This window comes from Ovis aries, chromosome 3 (assembly GCF_016772045.2).
Source record: "Ovis aries strain OAR_USU_Benz2616 breed Rambouillet chromosome 3, ARS-UI_Ramb_v3.0, whole genome shotgun sequence".
NCBI classification, from domain to species: domain Eukaryota; kingdom Metazoa; phylum Chordata; class Mammalia; order Artiodactyla; family Bovidae; genus Ovis; species Ovis aries.
The window spans coordinates 129397619-129406429 of NC_056056.1; the positions used below are offsets into that span (position 1 = coordinate 129397619).

At 39.9% G+C, this 8811-nt stretch overlaps 1 non-coding gene across 1 annotated transcript; it reads left to right on the forward strand.

Moving 5' to 3' along the window:
- Positions 1–6707: 6707 nt before the first annotated feature.
- TRNAE-CUC (transfer RNA glutamic acid (anticodon CUC)) lies at positions 6708–6780 on the forward strand. Its single transcript has one exon. It is a non-coding gene; the product is annotated as a tRNA-Glu (tRNA).
- The last annotated feature ends 2031 nt before the right edge of the window (positions 6781–8811 follow it).

The window sequence follows — 8811 nt, forward strand, 5'->3', positions numbered from 1 at the left end:
CCCTGTAGCCAAATGCCCCCCAGAATTAGTCAAACTAGCCCATTTTAACGGTTTACTCTGCCTTGTCATGTCTTTTCTGCTGAAACCCCAATAAAGGCTCTGGCCTAGGCTTTTCTCTGGCTCCTTTCTGCCTCCTTATGGCCCTATGTGGCACGGCATGGCCACTCCTTCCAGGAAATACAAGTAATAAATTCTTCTTCAGTGCTGTCGGCATCTCCATGTCATCACCCAGTCACCTTGGTGAATTTGTGCTTGTTTTATTTACTTATTCTTTGTCAGATTAAGTATTTTATTTATTTATTTTTTAAAATATAAATTTATTTATTTTAATTGCAGGCTAATTACTTTACAATATTGTAAGTGGTTTTTGCTATACACTGACATGAATCAGCCATGGGTGTACATGTGTTCCCCATTCTGAAACCCACTCCTACCTCCCTCCCCATCCCATCCTTCTGGGTCATCCCAGTGCACCAGCCCTGAGCACCCGGTCTCATGCATCCAACCGGGACTGGAGATTCGTTTCACATATGATAATTTACCTGTTTCAATGCCATTCTCCCAAATCATTCCACCCTTGCGCTTGTTTTAGAGCACAAATGAGATAATGAAATTTTGTCATTTTAGAAACATGGAAGTTTGACTTTAAGTCTAGCTCAGACACGATCTACTTTTACAGAATTATCATGAGTGAGTATAACACACAGCCCACGGTGGTAGCCAGGCACTCTCTTCCTCTCTGCCTTACTTCCAACGTGGCACAGGGGTGCCTCAGGAAGCACACACTGCTGTTGACTCTCTATCATGACACTATAGCCCTGAAAATGTGTGTGACCTCCTGAAGAAAGCAGGAGTGTAGATCTGTAGAGGAAGCGAGAAAGTGGAGCCCTGCTCTCCTGGTTCCCCTAGTGCAGAGTAACAACACCGGTGATGGTGGTGACTGTGAACACTTCTTGCTACTGCCTGCCTGACTCTGCCCCAGTGGTTTTCATGCATTGTCTCACTGAAACCACACAAGACTCTGAGGAAAGGGCTACTATTACCCTGTTTCAGATGTGAGAATTCACAGGTAAAAGTCTCTGGTCCAGGGTCTCATTCCTGGTAACTGGTGACCTGCCACTAAACAGATCAAGTCTAAATCCATAGCCCGTGCTCTAAACTCCCGCCCTATGTTGCATCTGCCAATGCCAGATGAGGCTTCTTCTTCCCCATAATTCAGAATCAATAGCACAATTCCTTTGCTAGTGAAATGTCAGTCTGAAAACCTCAGTCCCTACTTGGCATGTCCAACTGGCTGGTGGATGGTGCCAGGTTGCCTTCCAAACCAAACATATTTTTGATAGATATTCAGAATCAGGGCCAATGTCAGGCAATGTTGTGAAATAGGCGAACCTCTTGATTTCTGGTGATTGCTCTTCCTGGAATTCAGTGTCCTCTTTGCCGCTGCAGATGACCCCAATGACTCACTCCCAATACTGTCTCCTGTGGTCTGTGCCTTGGACCCCAAATCAGTTCTTTGTCAGAATTCCCTTTCCTTCTATTTTTCAAATCCATCAAGGGTTCTGGATTCAAGTGGACCAGGCTTCTTATTCCATCTGTACGATTTTAAGCTATGTGACCTTGATCCCTGCTTCTCTCATTTGTAAAACAGCCATAGGAGTATAAACTTCTTCAGGCTTTTTTATAAGGATAAAAATGACATATCATGATGTGTGCTGTGTCAAGACCAATTCTTAACATGTAGTTGGTGCTCCATGATAGTTTAGTCATAAGGAATAATTCCCCAATTTTCATCCATGCTATTTGAGTATAACACTAAACAAATAACGCTAAATTCTAGAGCCACAAAAGGGTTATCTCTTTACATTATGGACACATTTCACAAATATGGCTTGATAAAGCAGTCATGAAAGTAAGTACTTGCCTAGCACAACTGCTAGGAATTCAGAAGAAATCCAGGAAGTTTTGATAAAACTAGACAGTAAAATATATTAAAATTAAGCAATGGCTCTAATAAGAGAATGCAGTCTGCTTTACAATGTTGCCACATATTTGCAGTTCTCATGTCAGGAAACTCTAGAAAGAGTGTTTTGAAATAAGTTTTGCAGAAATGATACAGGGAAAAAGCAGAAAGCCAAGCATCACAAGACTGAAGTCCTCATCTCTGCTTTGCCACTTGTTGGCCATGTAATCTTGGAAACATCACTTGACCTTTATGGATGTCAGTTTCTTCCTCTGTAAAATGAGTGTTGGATCAGACAGTTCCTGAGGTTTTTGGCTGTTGTACTATTCTATGAGTCAATGAGACTGACTCCACCGTTTTCCGTCCCCTCATTCTCCGGAGATACTGTTGCCACAATAATTGCTGCTGCCCCCAAGTAACATCACGTACAGGAATCCCAGGCACTGTGACCATGAATTCTAATTCCTTTTTGATCACACCATTGTTGAATGACCTTGGGCAGGGCACCTAACTTCAGCTAACTGCCCCAGATGCCTCATGAGATTCATGGGACAAATTTTCAACTCCTTACATTCTGCAAGCTGCCCTCCAAATGCCTATATAGTGCTTAACTTGGGACCACTCACGACAAATCATGAAACTAGGCTTGTTTCCTGAATAACTCTCAGTCATAGTGTGTTCCTACCATCAATATGGAAGCCTATCTCTCCTATTCAAATCCTACAATCTTTCCGCAGAGGCCAAATTTGAGCGAAAATTTTAAATGCTGAAAAATCCCTCAAATTAGTGACAAACTCTAGGCTGGGAAGGAGAGCAGATATAGTCATATGTTAAATAATAGAACCACCATGATTCCAATAGGTTGAAACAAAGAATGGAAACCAAGGAGAATTAATGCAAACTTTCAGTAATTATTTTTGAGCAGGTATGTCTTGTAATAGGATTATCACTATAATCTCCGCCCTAAATTTAACAGATAAGAAATCCAGCATTTCTGTTGATGATGATGGTGATAATGATAGTTGCCTTTTATTGTGCAAATATTACGTATGAGGCATTATGCTCAGGGCATTACCTGCCATGTCCATCAGAATGCTTTCAGGTATAAGAGTACCTAACCAAAACATGCTTAAGCAGTAGGGGTTTCCTATCTCATAGCCACTGGTGAGGAGTGGCTGCTTCCAGGGTTGGTTGAGCAGCAAAACAACATCCTGGAGGATCCATCCTCCAACACTGACATTCTAGGCACGCAGACAACATCTCCTCTTGTGGTTGCACGACTGAAATGATACCAGATGCCACATACAAATCTCAAAATCTAGAAAAGGACACCTCCTACTTGTCTCTTTATTGGTTGGGAAACTGTACCCCAGAAGGTCTGTACAGAATACCCCCGCATCTCATTGTCCAGGATCAAATGACTTACAGAAACTTAAACCAACCAGTGTCAAGAGGAATGAGACTGCCAATATTGTCTTAGGTCAATCACAATGGTTCAGTTTCCTTGAACACACGGAACACACCCTACTCAAACAAAACTGGGCTCTACAGGTGGAGAAGAAAAGGAGAGCTGGAAAATGGCAATCAGGTAGGTAAGCAGCAGTATCTACTACACACACATTATTGTTTTAATAAATCATCCTCTAAGAAGTCATTACCTCATTTGATAGATGAGGAAACTGAAGCTCAGAGAAGTCAAGTGAAGTGCCCACAGTCACACAACTAGGTGTTGGAAAATCCTGTATTTCTAACACCATATTGATGGTTCTGAAATTTTGTGCGTGTAAGAAATATCAGCACAGATTATTAGTAAAAAAGTAGATTACCAGGCACCACATTCAGAGATTCTGATTCCATAGTCTAGGGTAGGAGCCCTCATTCTTCATTTTTAACAAATAATCCTAGGTTACTGGGTGGTGATTGTCTATGAACTACATTTCATGGAAGATCACAGGATTAACTATCATTTCGGCAGAAATCTGATTTCTTTTTTCAAAAGCTGATTTTCTGGAAGCCTCAGAGCCATTATCTCCAAAGCCACCCTTCTTTCTTATGCACCACCATAGAAATACCTCACTGAATTTTCTCTATAATCCACCTACGTTAAACTCTATGTATATCTAGGTCTGGCCCCCCTAGTTTAAAAAGGATACAGATAGAACATCACATGAGGGGAACAAATTTCAAGAAGAATCAAAATAGATCTTCTAAGTAGCCATTGAAGAATTGAGGAAGATTTGGAGTCAAATATAGTCAAGTCTTTGGGGTAGGAAAATTGAGAAAGTCATCATAAACCTTCAAATATTGACTAGGCTGGCACATATAAAATTTGTGCTGAGGTAGAATCAATGGCGAGAAATTATGAGGACGCTTATTCTGTTTTATTTTAAGAAAGAACAATCTAATAATTAACATTGTGCAACAGTGCAGAGAGCTCTTTGTCTCACCAAGTATTCTGAATGCATGCGAGCAGAGGCTGGTGGACCCAGTGTCACCACCAATATTGTAGAAGAGTTTCCTCAACTGAAAGGAAGATTGTGCAGATGACTTCTAAGATATGCTGTAATCCTCCAATCACATCCTCTGCAAACTGACCTGGGTTAGTTTTATACTGTTGTCGTTTCTTCTGAATGCCTTGGGATGCAATTTAATTTGTTTTTATTTTATTTTACTTTGTTTTTTATTTTTAAAAATTTTTTATTTTTACTTTATTTTGCTTTACAATACTGTATTGGTTTTGCCATACATTGTTTTCATTTTATTAATATTAATTTGACTAACACACTTAATAGATTGTTTTGTTAACACTACATATCAATAGTAATATAATACATTAATCTATAAATATATTAATATAATTTTAATTTTTCTCTAATTTAATTTCTCCATATATGATTTATTTAAAATATTAAATTATTAATTTCTTAAAGTTTAAATTTCTATTTTCATTTTTAAGTGTCCTGATTTCCTAAGTTGATGTGACATGTCTAACTCATCTTTGTGTCTTTGTGGCATCTAAGTCATTACCATGCTCATCATAAGTACTTAATACATAGTTGGCAAATGAAAAAAGATAGTCTAGAATGATGGGTAAGCACATTCAGATTATAATATTTCATAAGATGAGTAAATAACTTTTAGTACTTCTGTCTTGCTTACTACCATTCTTCCCTCTCTGGACACTGGGAATGGTGGTCATATATGCAATATGTAGCCTTCTTTCTGGCCATTAATGATTGAGCCAGAAGTTAACACATGATTCAGGCTGAGACTATAAGACTGGGTAGCTGTATGGGTAGCACAGGAACTCAGAAGAATGGTTTACTGAAAAACAATGAAGTAGATGAGAATATATTCTATGAAGGTATAATAAAAATTCACTTGAATTAATATCACTTTCTATGTAGTTATATCTGATGTACAATTTTTAAAAATGTTTTTATTTTTTATTTATTTTGGCCAGACCATGTGGCCTGTGGGATCTCAGTTCCCCCATCAGGGACTGGTCCTGGGCCATGGCCGTGAAAGCACTGAGCCTTCCCACTGGACCACTAGGGAACTCCCTTGATGTACCATCTGAAATGCAATTAGGTTCATTCATTTCTGTTTATACTCAAGTTTAACGTTTGCCTTTTTTTTCCCCCTTTGGAATTAATTTTACTTTTCAAATACGTATAATTTTTACATGATTCAAAAGTCAGAACTATAAAAAGATAAACTCAGAAATCTTCCTTCCATTCCTATCCTTCCTACTCATTGCCTGTAACCCTCCTGTTGTTTAGTTGCTAAGCTGTGTCTGACCTTTTGAGACCCCATGAACTGTATAACCTACCAGGCTCCTCTGTCCATGGGATTTCCCAGGCAAGAATACTGGAGTTGGTTGCCATTTCCTTCTCCAAGGGATCTTCCTGATCCAGAGATAGAACCCATGTCTCTGGCTTTGCCGGAGGATTCTTTACCCGCTGAGCCACAAGGGAAGCCCCGCAGTGCTCCTGTGTGGCTATTTTGTGAGCTTGCAGATGATCCTTAATATTTTTTTGCAAATATAAAAAATGCTTTCCCTTTCTTATTATTGTTATGTATTTTGAAATTTCAGAAAGTTTATATTTTGACTGCAGTGCTTACCTTTATATTAATATTTTGTTTTTTTTAAAGCAAAAGGTCATGATTCCCTTTTTCCTTGCATGGATTTCTAAATTGCTTTAGACTTTTAACTGACATCTTTTGACTCCCACTTATATTGGGCATTACCTGCATGCCTACCAATGGTCTTATTTTACTTTCCCTTTCTCTTCTCCAATGGTTTTAGCTATACTATTTCCAATTTGTCAGAATGTTTAATATTTACATGCTACTCTTCCACTTTTCCCCTATTTGTACTTAAGTCTTAGAGCTATGTTTAAGTATAATCAGTGCTTTTGTTTCTGTTTCCCTAGTCTTCTCTTGACAGGATACAGGTGATTGTCCAGGAGATTTCTTAGGGTGGTACCATGATCATATATATTCTGATTTCTTGCATCTTTAAAACTATCTGCCTACAGTCGTGATATTTAAAGGACTTCAGGGCTAGATAACACAGCCTTGTTTTTAAAAGTGGAAGTGGAAACAATTTGAGTAACCAACAACCAGGGATTGTATAAATAGATTATGCTCAGTCAAATAATGGAATCCTGGCCTATACAGCCATTGTGCATGCTACAACCACTGTGGGAAAATATAAAATGACATATAAAACCTAGCATGATCCTTGGTGGTCCAGTGGCTAAGACTCTGCACTCTCAACGCAGGGGACCCAGGTTCAATCCCTGGTCAAGGAAAGAGATCCCACATGTCTCAACTAAGACCCAGTGCCGTCAAATAAATACATATATAAATAGTACACAATAAAGTGTCAGGATACTACAAATGTGTGTGCATGTATGTTTAGCAAAAAGCAGGTTGTGACACACACAAAAGTTAGGAGTAATTTCCCCTGATGAATATGATATTAAGAATGATTTTTAAAAACTAGGCAAAGAATGAAAATTTCAAGGTTTATTTTTAACTTGTTGGTTTTAATCAATATCACAGGATGCAGCATACCAAGGAGAGAGCAGAATGATCTAATTAGCAAGCTCGGGACAGCCTAGGCCAGTTTCGGTGCCCTCCTGTGCCAGGTAATCAATCAATGTTGGCTGGTGATGAAGAAACTAGAATTAGTCACTCCCAGGCAGAGTCATTTTAAGCAATAGCATTAACTTTTTTGAATCCATCTCCTGTCTTCCAGGGTTGTGCTGAAGATGAAATGAAGTAGTATGTATGTAAAACTGCGAGTCTTGGGGCTGGCATATAGTCAGTACACCTATCACTTCCTCTAAGAGGGGAAGATAAGATTAGTACCGCCTCAGTTCAGTTCAGTTCATTTCAGTCATTCAGTCGTGTCCGACTCTTTGCGACCCCATGAATCACAGCACGCCAGGCCTCCCTGTCCATCACTATCTCCTGGAGTTCACTCAGACTCACGTCCATCAAGTCAGTGATGCCATCCAGCCATCTCATCGTCTGTCATCCCCTTCTCCTCCTGTCCCCAATCCCTCCCAGCATCAGAGTCTTTTCCAATGAGTCAACTCTTCGCATGAGGTGGCCAAAGTACTGGAGTTTCAGCTTTAACATCCTTCCCTCCAAAGAAATCCCAGGGCTGATCTCCTTCAGAATGGACTGGTTGGATCTCCTTGCAGTCCAAGGGACTCTCAAGAGTCTTCTCCAACACCACAGTTCAAAAGCATCAATTCTTCAGCGCTCAGCCTTCTTCACAGTCCAACTCTCACATCCATACATGACCACAGGAAAAACCATAGCCTTGACTAGACGGACCTTAGTTGGCAAAGTAATGTCTCTGCTTTTGAATATGCTATCTAGGTTGGGCATAACTTTTCTTCCAAGGAGTAAGCATCTTTTAATTTCATGGCTAGAGTCACCATCTGTAGTGATTTTGGAGCCCCCCAAAATAAAGTCTGACACTGTTTCTACTGTTTCCCATCTATTTCCCATGAAGTTATGGGACCGGATGCCATGATCTTAGTTTTCTGGATGTTGAGCTTCAAGCCAGCTTTTTCACTCTCCTCTTTCACTTTCATCAAGAGGCTTTTTAGTTCCTCTTCACTTTCTGCCATGAGGGTAGTGTCATCTGCATATCTGAGGTTATTGATATTTCTCCCGGCAATCTTGATTCCAGCTTGTGTTTCTCCCAGTCCAGTGTTTCTCATGATATACTCTGCATAGAAGTTAAATAAGCAGGGTGACAATATACAGCCTTGACGTACTCCTTTTCCTATTTGGAACCAGTCTGTTGTTCCATGTCCAGTTCTAACTGTTGCTTCCTGACCTGCATACAGATTTCTCAAGAGGCAGGTCAGGTGGTCTGTATTCCCATCTCTTTCAGAATTTCCCACAGTTTATTGTGATCCACACAGTCAAAGGCTTTGGCATCGTCAATAAAGCAGAAATAGATGTTTTCTGGAACTCTCTTGCTTTTTCCATGATCCAGTGGATGTTGGCAATTTGATCTCTGGTTCCTCTGCCTTTTCTAAAACCAGCTTAAACATCAGGGAGTTCACGGTTCACATATTGCTGAAGCCTGGCTTGGAGAATTTTGAGCATTACTATACTAGCATGTGAGATGAGTGCAATTGTGCGGTAGTTGGAGCATTCTTTTGCATTGCCCTTCTTTGGGATTGGGATGAAAACTGACCTTTTCCAGTCCTGTGGCCACTGCTGAGTTTTCCAAATTTGCTGGCATATTGAGTGTGGCACTTTCACAGCATCATCTTTCAGAATTTAAAATAGCTCAACTGGAATTCCATCACTTC